Consider the following 15,250-nt stretch of genomic DNA (forward strand, 5'->3'; position numbering starts at 1 on the left):
GCTGTCTCAGGTGCTGCCCAGATTCAAAACATTTCAGAACCATCCGCTGTCTCAGGTGCTGCCCAGATTCAAAACATTTCAGGACCATGGCGCTGTCCACTAACGCTTACAAACTCAGACATTGACAGCTCAACAGTGCTGAAATAGTTTGAGCCCCAGAGAACATCAGTGATTTTAAACTACTTTAAGTGCAAGTGAATATAATGTATTGCACATGTTAGTTTTGCTGATTTGCAGCCTCAGAATTATAGCTAATGGGTTGCAACAAGCTACGTTTTTGAGCACGGTGATGATGATGCCTAAGAAGAGGATGAGGATGCTTGATGAACCATATATTACATGCTAAGACCTGTTTTCTGATATTGTCGACAAAGCGTTTAGACATTAGACAATAGAAATATAACAAATCCATTAGATTTATGCAGTAGATTTAGGCCTAATTGTGACATCATGTGTATAATGTATTTTACGGATCCCTATGCTTAAGCCTATCAGAAACGAGTATTCAACAATGTCTTGGTAAAATTCAAGGATAACGTCCATGTCACTTCAGTTGCGTCTGCCGACGGTTCACCCATGTGCTTTTAAAAGGACTATCAGTATTACCTCCAAATAGCCTGCTACAATAGGCTACACATCATGTCTGACGATACCAAGGTATGGTTAATTACGCATACTTTGAGTTTCGAGGAGAAATCTAATACCTGAGCTTGGAGGGTACTAGTGGGATAGGGCAGTGTGCAGTGCGATGGTGATTGCATCATCTGTGGATCTATTGGGGCGGTATACACATTGAGTGGGTCTAGGGTGTCAGGTAGGTTGGAGGTGATATGATCCTTAACTAGTCTCTCAAAGCACTTCATGATGACAGAAGTGAGTGCTACGGGGCGATAGTCATTTAGTTCAGTTACCTTTGCTTTCTTGGGTACAGGAACAATGGTGGACATCTTGAAACAAGTGGGGATAGTAGACTTGGATAGGAGTAGATTGAATATGTCCGTAAACACTCCAGCCAGCTGGTCGGCACATGCTCTGGGGACGCGGCTAGGGATGCCTGTCTGGGCCGGCAACCTTGCGATGGTTCACAAGCTTTAATGTCTTACTCACGTCGGCCACGGAGAACGAGAGCCCACAGTCCTTGGGAGTAGCCGCGTTGGTGGCACTGTGTTATCCTCAAAGTGGGCGAAGAAGGTGTTTAGCTTGTCTGGGAGCAATACGTTGGTGTCCGCGACGTGGCTGGTTTTCCCTTTGTAATCCATGATTGTCTGTAGACCCTGCGTCTGAGCCATTGAATTGCAACTCCACTCCGTCTTTGTACTGACATTTTGCCTGTTTGATTGCCTTACCGAGGGAATAACTACACTATTTGTATTCAGCCATATTCCCAGTCACCTTGCCATGGCTAAATGCTGTGGTTCGCGGTTTCAGTTTTGCACCGTAATTGGCTCAGTGTTCTGTCCCTCATGGGGACACTATGTCACCACCAAATCTAAGGGTAGAGCTTGAAATTTCAAGCACCTTGGGTTCTGCCGTAGAGTAACATTAGAAGTGCCCATCCAAGAAGGCTCAAGGTCATTGGCCACAGATAAAATGACGTAAAATCACGTTTTATCTACAGTAGCTTTGATTGGACTGATCACGTCAACATCATACCTTCAAAATCTTAGCTAGCAGTTATCATCATGAATCAAGTCGACAATCTACTGGCAAATCCTGATGAATCCTTGTCATATGAATAGCCTGCTATTCAGTGGAGTGGCTGTGTGGTCCCAAGTCTGGGTTTAAGGGTCTCTTTTCCAAGCTTAAAACTATGAGTTTCAACTTTGGCAATGCTGTCAATCCAGCATGATTTCTAACGCGCTCAAATAAACAGTAAACTCAGAATTGAGAAATCTGACTTTAGTGAGTTCAAGACGACTGGGAACTCAGGAAATAACTAGCTCCGACTGGTAAAAAAAGTTTTGAACGGTTATCCAACTCGGAATTGTAAGTTGGGAACTCGGGCCTCTTTCTAGAGCTACGGCCTGAAGATCACTGACGTCATCATGATTCGACCCTGTTTTTTTGTCTTGAAAGCACCATGAATCCAGAGAATGCCAGACTTTGATGACAAAGTTTGATGACGAAATTTGCCCACGAAGGACCGCCATGCCACCTTCCTGTTGAAGTAAGCACAGCACAACAAGGTTTGTCCAAATATGTCTTGTATGCTCCTGCGTAAATAATGTAATATGCCAGGAAGATACAATTGAAGTTGGAAGTTTACATACACTTAGGTTGGAGTCATTAAAACTAGTTTTTCAACCACTCCACAAATGTCTTGTTAACAAGAAGTTGAAGATTAAACGTGGCTGGGTCATTCAGCATGACAATGATCCCAAACACACCGCCCGGGCAACGAAGGAGTGGCTTTGTAAGAAGCATTTCAAGGTCCTGGAGTGGCTTAGCCAGTCTCCAGATCTCATCCCCATAGAAAATCTTTGGAGGGAGTTGAAAGTCCGTGTTGCCCAGCAACAGCCCCAAAACATCACTGCTCTAGAGGAGATCTGCATGGAGGAATGGGACAAAATACCAGCAACAGTGTGTGAAAACCTTGTCAAACGTTTTCTGTAAGTCTTCACCTCTGTCATTGCCAACAAAGGGTATATAACAAAGTATTGAGATAAACTTTTGTTATTGACCAAATACTTATTTTTCCACCATAATTTGCAAATAAATTCATAAAAAATCCTACAATGTGATTTTCTGGATTTTTTTTCTCATTTTGTCTGTCATAGTTGAAGTGTACATATGATGAAAATTACAGGCCTCTCTCATCGTTTTAAGTGGGAGAACTTTCACTTAAGAACTTGCACAATTCCGCTGATAGGGACTCTGCTGCTGGGACAGCTTTATGTAGGCCCTAACAGCTTGTGGGCACTGTTTGACACCGTTATAGTGCAATTTATGTATTGTTTAGTGTGTGTTTAGTTATGTTGTGTTGTGTAGTGGCTTTGGTGGCATGCATCCCCAAAATGTTTTTTGTTTGTTTGCCCGATGCTAAAATCGCCACTGGATATGCCATTTCCTATCTTCGAGTCTCTACTTTTATCCAATTTAAAAAACAAAATTTAAAATGTTACTGCATAAGACCGAATCGAGGTTGTGGAGGCCCACAGAGAGATATGCTTTCACCTGTCCAGTGCAATCAAATCAGTACCAATGAACGAAAATGAGAAATAAAGTTATGATTTAACTTCAGACTTCTCTTTGTGGTTTCCCAGGGTCTTCTCATGCACCCAGGTGTAGTTTCCAGGACAGGGGATCTATCATTGAGCAGTTGGAGAAGGAGGCTCAGAGGACTCTAATGCCTTCTCTCAATATTGGGACAAGCTGTGCCCCAATCCTCCTCTCCTTCCTGAGTAGTCTAACTAATGAGTAAGTCCCACGTCTTTCTTCAACCTCACATACAACAACTCTGAATTTGCAGTCATAATGTGCCTTCTAACCACAAATGTGATTTCAACCACTACCTTAACCATACCCTTATCTCTATCCCTAAATCAAGAACAAAATGTCTCATGTACTTAATGGCTTAATCAAATACACTAACTCAACACTAAAATATGCAACTCAAATATGTTCCCTTTCTTTTCTCTAGCCAATGGAGAGTGATTCAGCATTGCATGAAGAATAACGTAAGTCTCCGCAGTCTCCACATAAGGATCTGATCAAAAGTAATGCACTATTTAGAAGAATGTATCATGGAATAGCTTGATTTAATATTACTCTGTTGGCCATAGCTGACATTTGAGCAGCTCTCCATGATGTGTCTGAAGATTGTTAGGGTCGTGACCCAGACGGCCCTCCACATTCTGCTACCAGTGCTGGCTCGTAATCATGGGGGTGAACCTGAGGAGTGGGGCAACCTCCCCAGAATCCCAGTGCTCTTTGACAGGGTCTAAGGACTCCTTAGACAGTCTGGATGAGCGGGAGAAAAGGCTACTGATCAGTGAGATTAACTACTGGACCAAGGAAAGGAGGAATGGCAGGGCAGGGTGCTGCCAAAAATCTGTTGGCAGAACCAAACCACCATGCTACTCTCCTAAGAGGTACAGTGCCTTGCGAAAGTATTCGGCCCCCTTGAACTTTGCGACCTTTTGCCACATTTCAGGCTTCAAACATAAAGATATAAAACTGTATTTTTTTGTGAAGAATCAACAACAAGTGGGACACAATCATGAAGTGGAACGACATTTATTGGATATTTCAAACTTTTTTAACAAATCAAAAACTGAAAAATTGGGCGTGCAAAATTATTCAGCCCCCTTAAGTTAATACTTTGTAGCGCCACCTTTTGCTGCGATTACAGCTGTAAGTCGCTTGGGGTATGTCTCTATCAGTTTTGCACATCGAGAGACTGACATTTTTTCCCATTCCTCCTTGCAAAACAGCTCGAGCTCAGTGAGGTTGGATGGAGAGCATTTGTGAACAGCAGTTTTCAGTTCTTTCCACATATTCTCGATTGGATTCAGGTCTGGACTTTGACTTGGCCATTCTAACACCTGGATATGCTTATTTTTGAACCATTCCATTGTAGATTTTGCTTTATGTTTTGGATCATTGTCTTGTTGGAAGACAAATCTCCGTCCCAGTCTCAGGTCTTTTGCAGACTCCATCAGGTTTTCTTCCAGAATGGTCCTGTATTTGGCTCCATCCATCGTCCCATCAATTTTAACCATCTTCCATGTCCCTGCTGAAGAAAAGCAGGCCCAAACCATGATGCTGCCACCACCATGTTTGACAGTGGGGATGGTGTGTTCAGCTGTGTTGCTTTTACGCCAAACATAACGTTTTGCATTGTTGCCAAAAAGTTCAATTTTGGTTTCATCTGACCAGAGCACCTTCTTCCACATGTTTGGTGTGTCTCCCAGGTGGCTTGTGGCAAACTTTAAACAACACTTTTTATGGATATCTTTAAGAAAATACTTTCTTCTTGCCACTCTTCCATAAAGGCCAGATTTGTGCAATATACGACTGATTGTTGTCCTATGGACAGAGTCTCCCACCTCAGCTGTAGATCTCTGCAGTTCATCCAGAGTGATCATGGGCCTCTTGGCTGCATCTCTGATCAGTCTTCTCCTTGTATGAGCTGAAAGTTTAGAGGGACGGCCAGGTCTTGGTAGATTTGCAGTGGTCTGATACTCCTTCCATTTCAATATTATCGCTTGCACAGTGCTCCTTGGGATGTTTAAAGCTTGGGAAATCTTTTTGTATCCAAATCCGGCTTTAAACTTCTTCACAACAGTATCTCGGACCTGCCTGGTGTGTTCCTTGTTCTTTATGATGCTCTCTGCGCGTTTAACGGACCTCTGAGACTATCACAGTGCAGGTGCATTTATACGGAGACTTGATTACACACAGGTGGATTGTATTTATCATCATTAGTCATTTAGGTCAACATTGGATCATTCAGAGATCCTCACTGAACTTCTGGAGAGAGTTTGCTGCACTGAAAGTAAAGGGGCTGAATAATTTTGCACGCCCAATTTTTCAGTTTTTGATTTGTTAAAAAAGTTTGAAATATCCAATAAATGTCGTTCCACTTCATGATTGTGTCCCACTTGTTGTTGATTCTTCACAAAAAAATACAGTTTTATATCTTTATGTTTGAAGCCTGAAATGTGGCAAAAGGTCGCAAAGTTCAAGGGGGTCGAATACTTTCGCAAGGCACTGTATGCTCACAGCAATATTTCAACATATTGATTCAGTTCATCCCTGACCCATACCTAACATCAATTGGAAAACACACCTTGTATTTTTATGTTCTGATAAAAAAATTTACCCCAGAGGGGATGGGTCTTGGGTAAGCCATTATAAAGTAAACTATGAATAAAGAAATTGGGGGCAGTACATGCCTTTCAGAAATAATCAAATTCTGATGTTGTAAAAACATCAAAATCATGTTAAAAATGTTAGTTTTGGGATTCTATGCATGGCATCAGTGATGTTTGTGTGTGTATCTTCAAGATGACAGACCTGGTTACAGAGCTCGCATGCATCTGGAGAGGCTGCCCTCATAGAAGAGCCTCTGACGGATCTCTTTGGAGTAACAGTGGAAAGCCTCCTGATGTCCTTGTCTAAGGGGACAACCTCGCCTCCTCCAGCTCCTCTCAGCTGAGCTGTGCTATCGCGGGGGAGGTATACACCAGCTTAACTCTGGCCTCTCAGTGGCCATTCAGGCCAGCCCTGGTAGGCTCTCATGCCTCAGCTGGATCACCAGGCACCCCTGCCTCAGCCTGTATGTCAGGTTCCCACGCCCCAGCCGGCGACAGGTTCCCGCACAGCAGCAGGGGCGACCAGTCCGCTCCTGATCCCCGGGATCAACCCTTTGGTCGGAGTCCTGCGGCTGGAGCCGTGCGGCGGGGAGGGGGAACTGTCATGTGTGCTCCCTCTCCGGCCTTTAGGTCATAACTCGCTCGTTATGGAGCACACCTGTCACCATTGTTACGTGCACCTGGGAGTCATCAGACTCACCTGGACTCCATCACCTCCCTGATTACCTTCCCTATATATGTCATTCCTTAGAACCTGTTCATCTTTGTCCATTTCTTCAAAGTGACATTGTTCCTTATCCAGATCTGAAAAAGGGTCCAAGGTCAAAGTGTGAGCTAGAGATCAACCTCCCTGGTATTCCCATCCCTGATGAGGTGCCTGATGATTTGACCTTCCACATCGCCAGGAGCTCCTGCATCGACACCAGGGACTCTATAATGCCAGGGATTTCTATGAGTGACCTAAGGACAAAGATGATGACACACACAGATGAAGCCCTGCATCGTAATAGTCCAAGGACTGAAAGTAACCGACAATGGAGTGCCAAAAGCCTCTCTTCTCATATTTGCTAACAAAGGGAGTTGGGATTGACATGGAAGAGAAAGAAGTGTGCTACCCTAGCAGCTCTGGCCATCTGAGGGAGTTATTCATCCCTTCAGACATCAGCAGTGCTACTGCATTCCCTCTGCATTCCTTGATGGACTCCGACAAAGATGATTTTATCTGTTTTGTCACGGTACTGGTGATAAGGTTGCTATCAAAGATCGGTCCCTCAGCCCTAGAAGGACCTTCCCAACAGGCAGTAGATATGACAGCAATATTTCAGCAGCTCATCAGACAAGTTCTGTCTGAGTTCTGTGCTGCATCTGGATTCTCAAGGACACAGGCGTACCCTCAGGACCTGCACATCCACACTGTGTTCAGGGGTGCACATAAAACCCCCCTGGAGGCGTTTGGCTCTTGTAACGCCCTCCAAACCGTTATGGCCTCCCAGGAATCTGAATTTGACAGAGTCCTGGTAAAATCATTGACCCAGCAGCTGGTGCAGGGATGTAAGGAGGCATCAAGACCAGCTTCTACTGCAACAAACCCAGCAGACCAGGCTGAGAGTGGGAATGAGCAGAGAGCAAGAAGGAGCTTTCTTTGCTTCTCAATGACCAAACTCAGGATCAACAATAAGGTATAGGAGATGTTGCTTTATGTTCCAATTAGGGGCTGGTGTCATTGATATGGCTATGATGAGATAAATATATGAGATACATATGTTTTATTCCTCACTATATTGATGCGTTGCATTCAGAAGATTTTATTTACATTTTCTTTACCTTTCTCTTTTAGCGTTCCAAGAGAGGAAACAAAATGACTGCCATTCAGTCTAGGACCAGACTGAGATTCCCTCTACTGCATAGGTAAGGATGTTTTAAAGCTCTGCTATAGCTTGACGTTTTGTTTAGGTGTGGTAGAAACATAGAGTAGGTCTAGTAAACTTATAGAACTGTCATTTATTAATATTTATTATACATAAAGTTATTATATTTATCTCTCTCACCCCTAAACCCACCCCTTTCGCTTGTGTTTCTAGGCCCCCACATTGGGGCTCAGGGTGCTGAATCTCCAGTTGGAGAGGTTTCTCGGTCCATCTCTCAGCCTATCAAATAACGCTCCTTGATAATCAGGGTCTTCTCAGCAATGATGAAGCGGCTCAAGCGCTCCTCCTGGAAGACCCTGTAACCTGTTACGCTGTATGAAGAAATACTTTTGAAGAGGAATCTGCATGTCTACCCTTTAAAGTCTATTTGATCAAATAAATGCAAACTATTTTTTACAAGGGTTTTACATGTTTTGGATGATTGCTAGCACTGAAGCAGCTTTTCTCACATGCTCTCTGGTCAGACAGTGAAAGAGAAATGCATTAGTTCCCCCATGGTTACCCATCATTTTGTTGGGCAGTTGTTGAGCTGGCAGGGCTTCAACCTCAGATTGACTCTATTACAATAACGTTGGTGCATAGCCAGTCAGATAACCAGATGCTCTCTATTCATTTAGTTACAGCGATAAGAGCTTTATTAACAGCAAAGGGAAAACACATCGTGGAGAATTTGATATCTGCTGCTAGATCAACACTCTGAGATGTTTTCTGTGGGTTGAATATTGTGTGGCATGAGTCAGTCCTGTTGCAGAGGAGGAGAGAGAAGTCATGGTGTTGCTCTACATTCAGAATGCAGGAGGACCAGCAGCTACTGGGACTCTGCTGTAACATATGGGCTGTGGGTGGCAGTGAATCACTCACCTGTTGCAAATGTACAGGTAACTGCCTAAATAAATGAGGGATACAAAGTATATTAGAAACAGGTGCTATCACACAGGTGTGGTTCCTGAGTTAATTAAGCAATTAACATCCCTTCATGCTTAAATGTATAAATGTATAAATATGTCCAGTTGCCTATTATTTGTGCGTGTGCGCGCATGCGTGTGCGTGTGTGTGTGTGTGCGTGTGCGCGTCTCAGTCACCAGAGCTCAACCCAATTGAACACTTATGAGAGATTCAGGAGCGGCGCCTGAGACAGCGTTCCCATCACCATCAATAAAACACCAAATGATGGAATTTCTAATGGAAAAATGGTGCCACATCCCTCCAATAGAGTTCCAGATCTATGCCAAGGCGCACTGAAGCTATTCTGGAGGCTCGTGGCGGCCCAACGCCCTGTTACGACACTTTATGTTGGTGTTCTTTTATTTTGGCAGAAGCACAGATTCTGTCAAGCTCCCAGTTCTAGTTCCCCTATCAGGTCCAATCCCTAAACCCTAAAATGGACAGGGATTGTTTTCTATAGCTAAGTCCCTGGTCATGACAACAGCAACTCAGTGAACCTGATGCCACATGGGTACAATCAATCGTACCTCAGACTCTTTACAAAGGAACTACTAGATGTGGAGAGATCCCACAAAGAGGATCACAGAAGAGGTAAGGGGCCTTTTAGAAATGACACTTGAGGGTACGGGAGAGCTACAGCAGCAGAGCTCTCCTCTCATCACGACTCACATTAACATGCATGGATTTGCGCTAGAGAGCAGCTACACCACCTGACCGTATCTGCTCGCCGCCTTCAGCCCTTTCTCTTTCTCCGAGTCACATTTCACACTGTTCGGTGCCGCCTCCTGTCTACAGGTGCAAATTAACAAATTCTTCTCTTGCCAATTCCTCTTGCCTTACACTTATGTAATCATATGGATACTCCCTAAATATAGTCTTAATATTCTAATATACACTACATTGCCAAAAGTATGTGGACACGCATTAGTGGATTATGCTATTTCAGCCACTCCTGTTGCTGACAGGTGTGTAAGATCGAGCACACAGCCATGCAATTTCCATAGACAAACATTTGCAGTAGAGTGGTCCGTACTGAAGAGCTCAGTGACTTTCAACATGGCACAGTCATAGGATGCCACCTGTCCAACAAGTCAGCTCATCACATTTCTGCCCTGCAAAAACTGCCTCGTTAATCTTTAAGTGCTGTTATTGTAAAGTGGAAATGTTGGCTCAGCCGCGAAGTGATAGGCCACAAAAGCTCACAAAACGGGACCGGCGAGTGCTGAAGCGCAATGGCATGTAAAAATCATCTGTCCTCGGTTGCAACTCTCACTACCAAGTTCCAAACTGCCTCTGAAAGCAGCGTCGACACAAGAACTGTTCGTCAGCAGCTTCATGAAATGGGTTTCCATGGCCGAGCAACCGCACACAAGCATAAGATCACCATGCGCAATGCCAAGCTTGAGTGGTGTAAAGCTCGCCGCCTTTGGATTTTGGAACAATGGAAACGCGTTCTCTTGGGTGATGAATCATGCTTCAACATCTGGCAGTCCGACGGATGAATCTGGGTATGGTGGATGGCAGAGGAACGCTACCTGCCAGAATGCATAGTGCCAACTGTAAAGTTTGGTGGAGGAATAATGGTCTGGGGCCGTTTTTCATGGTTCGGACTAGGCCCTTTAGTTCCAGCGAAGGGGCATTTTTATGATACAGCATACAATGACGTTCTAGGCGATTAAGTGCTTCCAACTTTGTGGCAGCAGTTTGGGGAAGGCCCTTTCCTATTTCAGCATGACAATGCCCCCGTGCACAAAGGGAAGTCCATACAGAAATGGTTTGTTGAGGTCGGTGTTGAAGAACTTGACTGGCCTACACAGAGCCCTGACCTCAACCTCATAGAACACCTTTGGGATGAATTGGAACACCGACTGCGAGCCAGGCCTTATCGGCCAACATCAGTGCCCAACCTCACTAATGCTCTTGTGGCTGAATGGAAGCAAGTCCCAGCAGCAATGTTCCAACATCTAGTGGAAAGCCTTCCCTGATGAGTAGTTTATTTTAGCAGCAAAGATGTGTCCAGCTCCGTATTAATGCTCATGATTTTGGAATGAGATGTTTGACGAGCAGATGTCATACTGTTGGTCATGTAGTGTACTTTATCCTAAATATGTACACTCTTAGAAAAAGGGTTCCAGAAGAGTTATTTTGGCTTTCCCCATAGGAAGACCCTTTTTGGTTCTAGGTAGAACCCTTTTTGGGTTCCACGTAGAACTCTCTGTAGAACCCTTTTGTAGAATCCTTTTTTTGTAGAACCCATTTTTTTCCAAGAGTGGGGAAATGCCCCTTACTCAGTCCACTCCACGTAGCCCTCTGTGTCCCATTGAGAACACTAATAAAGCCAACTATATCTGTCCCTAGTGAGACCCTATACAAACCACTTCTCTGTCTTTGATTGGAACTTCGTACATTGAAAATCGTTACAATTCCAGTGTATCTGAGTAAGATACACAGTATTATTCATTCATGAGCCATCTCAGTGTCAGACAAAGGGGAAAGGCAGATATTTCATCATCATACATTATTGATGATGATTACTTTAAAACAACCGTGGTGTGAGGGATATTGTAACAAGACTAAAGACTTAAATATCAACATTTATTACTTAACTATCATGAATATGTATGTATTGTAGTCTAATTGAATGTTGGCCAGATAAAGAAACAGGAGCTACCTTCTCCTTTCACCTGCTCTGAGGGGTAGCTGAGGGAGGAGAGAGATAGAGACAGAGGTGAAACAACTGTTTCCATCGAAATACATGTTCTCTCAACATAGACTTGATTGATCATTTCAGGCATTTCAGCACTTCTTTTCTTGTTACAGAATCTATTTTTGGCCACACAGGCCTTCCTACGCACACATTTCCCTAACAGTAACTCACCAAGTGCCTTATCAATGGCAACTGTCTCAATTTGTAGTGAACAGTTCATGTGATTCACGATCGAACTCTCAATAGAGATGATTCTTTGTTCTACCAAGCTTCGATATAACAAGGACAATAAGCACACAGTGCCTAGATTCTGTTTTTCCAACATGAACTTCCTACTTCCTCAAATTCTAGGCAAAAGAAACCCATCAGGAAAAAACTGATAATTTCAGAAATCTTTGAAACAGTACATCAAAGCAGAGAGCGAAGTCAGAATGTGAGAGCTGTGATTCCCCTAAGAAGTTGATGGAGATCTGCTGAAAGGAGACAGAGACGCTATGAGAGGGGATATGCTAATGTACACCGTTGCCTGAAGAGGATGGGTAAACAAAGACAACCATTTAATGCTAACACAGCATCTCAGAGTCGTGACAATAGAAGACTCTGCTCTCCCACTGATGCATCAGGCACCTGTGCTATACCGCTATCACATCTGACTGAAACTCCCCTGACAATAGCACAACCACAAATCAATCAATTTGAACAGCATGCTGAGATGGGCAAACAAAGGCAGATCAGTTGCAGTGTGTCGAGGCAGTTTAGAGGTTCTGCACACACAGGCTTGTTGTTACACACAGTCCTTGTTGTTACTCTGTCAGTGCAATCAATTCCACCCTGTTATTAGTGAAAGATTCCTTCAGAGCAGTACTTACTCAGACCTGGCCGGTGCTCTCGGTGCCTTGCTGAAGAACCACCTTAGAGGGGGCACATCCTCACCCAGAAAGCCCGATCATGTGGGGTCTTGCTGGGCAGCCACCGGCCAGTACGAGGGACTCGCTGATTCATCAAAACTGGGGATGTCATCTTCACTGTAGAGAGTAGAGCCAAACGAAAGGGAGAGAAGAGGTTTGGCAATAGAGAGAGATGTGAGCAGTGAGAGCGAGGGAAGATTAGCACACAGAGAGATAGAGTGAAGGAGAGAGGGAGGGAATGGAGGAGAGAGGGAAACTGCATTGAAGAGTAATGCAGTAGATCAGTGAAAACACAATCGCATAGACACGCAGGGAAATCTCGCTTCCCCACTCTCTATTTTTCTCTCTCTCTCTCTCTCTCTCTCTCTCTCTCTCTCTCTCTCTCTCTCTCTCTCTCCACACTGCAATAGATTACGCTAATCACTGTAATACATGCAGCCAGATTCACTGCCGAAACTGTGTTCTCTCCTGCATAACACATGCATCTCAGTAACAACCCCTCCACAGAGACCCCAGCTCTTCTCAGACATCAAACACAGTGATCGGTTGGTTACCTATCGCAGTCTCTCCTATCACACTGCACTGCTATCAAATGTCCAATTTAGTGGACGGCACAGTGGTCCTGTAACTGATAAGACTGCTTCTATGCAATAAAAACAAGTTCAAGCTACACCTGTCCACAGCTGCTCCAAATCAACTCCAATGATAAACACATGAATACACTTCAATGCCAAGCTGTTTAGACATGCGTTTCAGCAGTATTAGTCATTCTAGAGAAGCTGTATTAGTCATTCTAGAGAAGCTGTATTAGTCATTCTAGAGAAGCTGTATTAGTCATTCTAGAGAAGCTGTATTAGTCATTCTAGAGAAGCTGTATTAGTCATTCTAGAGAAGCTATATTAGTCATTCTAGAGAAGCTGTATTAGTAACTCTAGAGAAGTCAGTGAGGAAGCAAATCCATCACAAAAAAAAATCTTATTATTAGTCAGGCTGGTTGGCCTTTCTGTCATTGTATCAATGCTGAGTTTAGCCAAACGGACACATACACGCACATGTGAGCAGAAGCACGCACACACACACACACACACACACACACACACACACACACACACACACACACACACACACACACACACACACACACACACACACACACACACACACACACACACACACACACACACACACACACACACATCACACTGGGGCCGCTGAGGTCCCTGCTTGGGAGCAGACGGCAGGACCTGTCCTGGTAAGCAAAACTCCATCACAGCAGTAGAGATATGAAACAGCTTGGCAAGTTCAAGTAACCAATCAATGGTTGTTATGGCCCTGTCAACCACCAGAACACAACTCGGCATTCATATTCCGGGCTACTATTGCTGTTATGAGTGTATGCAATCATTCACTGATTTTAGATCTTAAAGTGTAGAATTGTTTGAAATGAACTTTTCAAATCAAATTGGATGTGGAGCATAGCAGGCAATAAGCAGGCTATAAACTTGCATCGCGCATGAGTGGGGAAAATGGACCAGCAAACAAACCACAACAATGACTTTGACTTTGTTTCTGTTGAGTGTTTACTCAGCTCAGATGAAAGAAAAACATTGGAGGCATGCTTTGTCTTATGAGCTGAGAATATAATTGTTTCAGACTCCCAGTGATTCAGACAACCAGCCGTCTCAATCTGAACAGAAATCTGGGCCTGCAAGAAATCAAATCCAGTAAGAATCCTCAATTACTGATTTCTCGGAGAAGACTTCTGCTATTACAGCATGAGGTCATGCTCTAGGTCTATGAAAACAGTACATTTGTCTTTGGACCAGGCTGAAAACCAAAATACTGCACAGTACTATCCCCTAAGGAATACCATGCTATGCCATTTGATGTTTGTGCGTGCATTGTATACATAGACCTGCAGAACCAATCAGTGTTCTCTAAACATCTCTTGATATCCTTTGAAGTGCAACTAATTGTTAGGATTTAGAAATAGAACCCGCTTTTGGCTCAAAAGCATTGCGTAATGCAGTGTGTTGCCAGAAGGACATGATCAATAGCCTTACTGCTGTATCTCCACTTCCATCTGAGCTAACTGCAGCTAAAACCTGACAATCTGCCTCCTGATGACGTCTCTCTAAAAGACCATTCAACCTGACCAAACACAAAAAACTGTTACAAACTGTTACAATTCAAACACATCACATAATTTTCTGTAAAAGTATGCAATTTTGTGCCATTTAATAGAGATCAATGCATGCAATGGTGTACAGTATAATAAAGTTAGCTAATTAGGTTAGGACAATTGTCAACATTTTGTCGGCAGATCTTGGATTACACTCCTCTCCAAAACACATCAGTATGAAATTGGTTCTGGTTTCGTTGAGAGAATATGAGGATGGGTAGAGGCTTTTGCAGAGGCTTTTTGCTGATGTTACCTAGCAACAAGGTATTGTACATACCTTAGGCCAATCACAGCTTAATATCGAAGGAGGGAGAATAATGAGAGTTTCATCACAATTCACTGAGCTTGTATAAATGATCATTCAGACTGGATTCATCTGTTGCTAGAGTACAGAGGGGAATTCTTAATCCAGTGAAAATGACACTCCACAAAGCACAATCAATTAAATCTTATATTCCACTCACCTTTATAACAACGTGTCACAGACTTCTTTCAAGACATGCTGAATTTCAGGGACATCAGGAGGACAAAAGTTGCATGAAAGCTCTATGCAAAGCTCAATACGGCTGGAAGACTGTAAGAAGGCTGTAGGACTAAGATGGTTAGTCTGGGAGAGTGGTGACCAATGTGTGCAGAACATGCTGAGGCTCTCCTAGAGAAAATACCAGTGATTAAATATTGCCCTCCATTGGTACAAAAATGAAATGACATTACTGGCTATAACACGTGATGGTTTATGTAAGGGTAGAGTTCTTAAAGAGGAA

The 15,250-nt window shown here is 43.6% G+C and overlaps 1 protein-coding gene across 4 annotated transcripts in view; it reads right to left on the bottom strand.

Moving 5' to 3' along the window:
* citb (citron rho-interacting serine/threonine kinase b) overlaps nucleotides 1-13,550 on the bottom strand; it is a 57,225-nt gene extending 43,675 nt beyond the window's left edge. For 2 of the 4 annotated variants that reach the window (XM_090190449.1, XM_090190450.1), the window contains exon 1: nucleotides 12,266-12,829. The gene's annotated coding sequence lies outside the window, so the exon portion shown is untranslated. Of the gene's footprint in view, nucleotides 1-12,265 lie in introns of all 4 variants that reach the window. The other 2 variants (XM_036935731.2, XM_036935734.2) reach the window with 2 other exon arrangements.
* Nucleotides 13,551-15,250: the final 1,700 nt, after the last annotated feature.

Source organism: Oncorhynchus mykiss, chromosome 11 (assembly GCF_057628025.1).
Source record: "Oncorhynchus mykiss isolate SJ-2025 chromosome 11, ASM5762802v1, whole genome shotgun sequence".
NCBI classification, from domain to species: domain Eukaryota; kingdom Metazoa; phylum Chordata; class Actinopteri; order Salmoniformes; family Salmonidae; genus Oncorhynchus; species Oncorhynchus mykiss.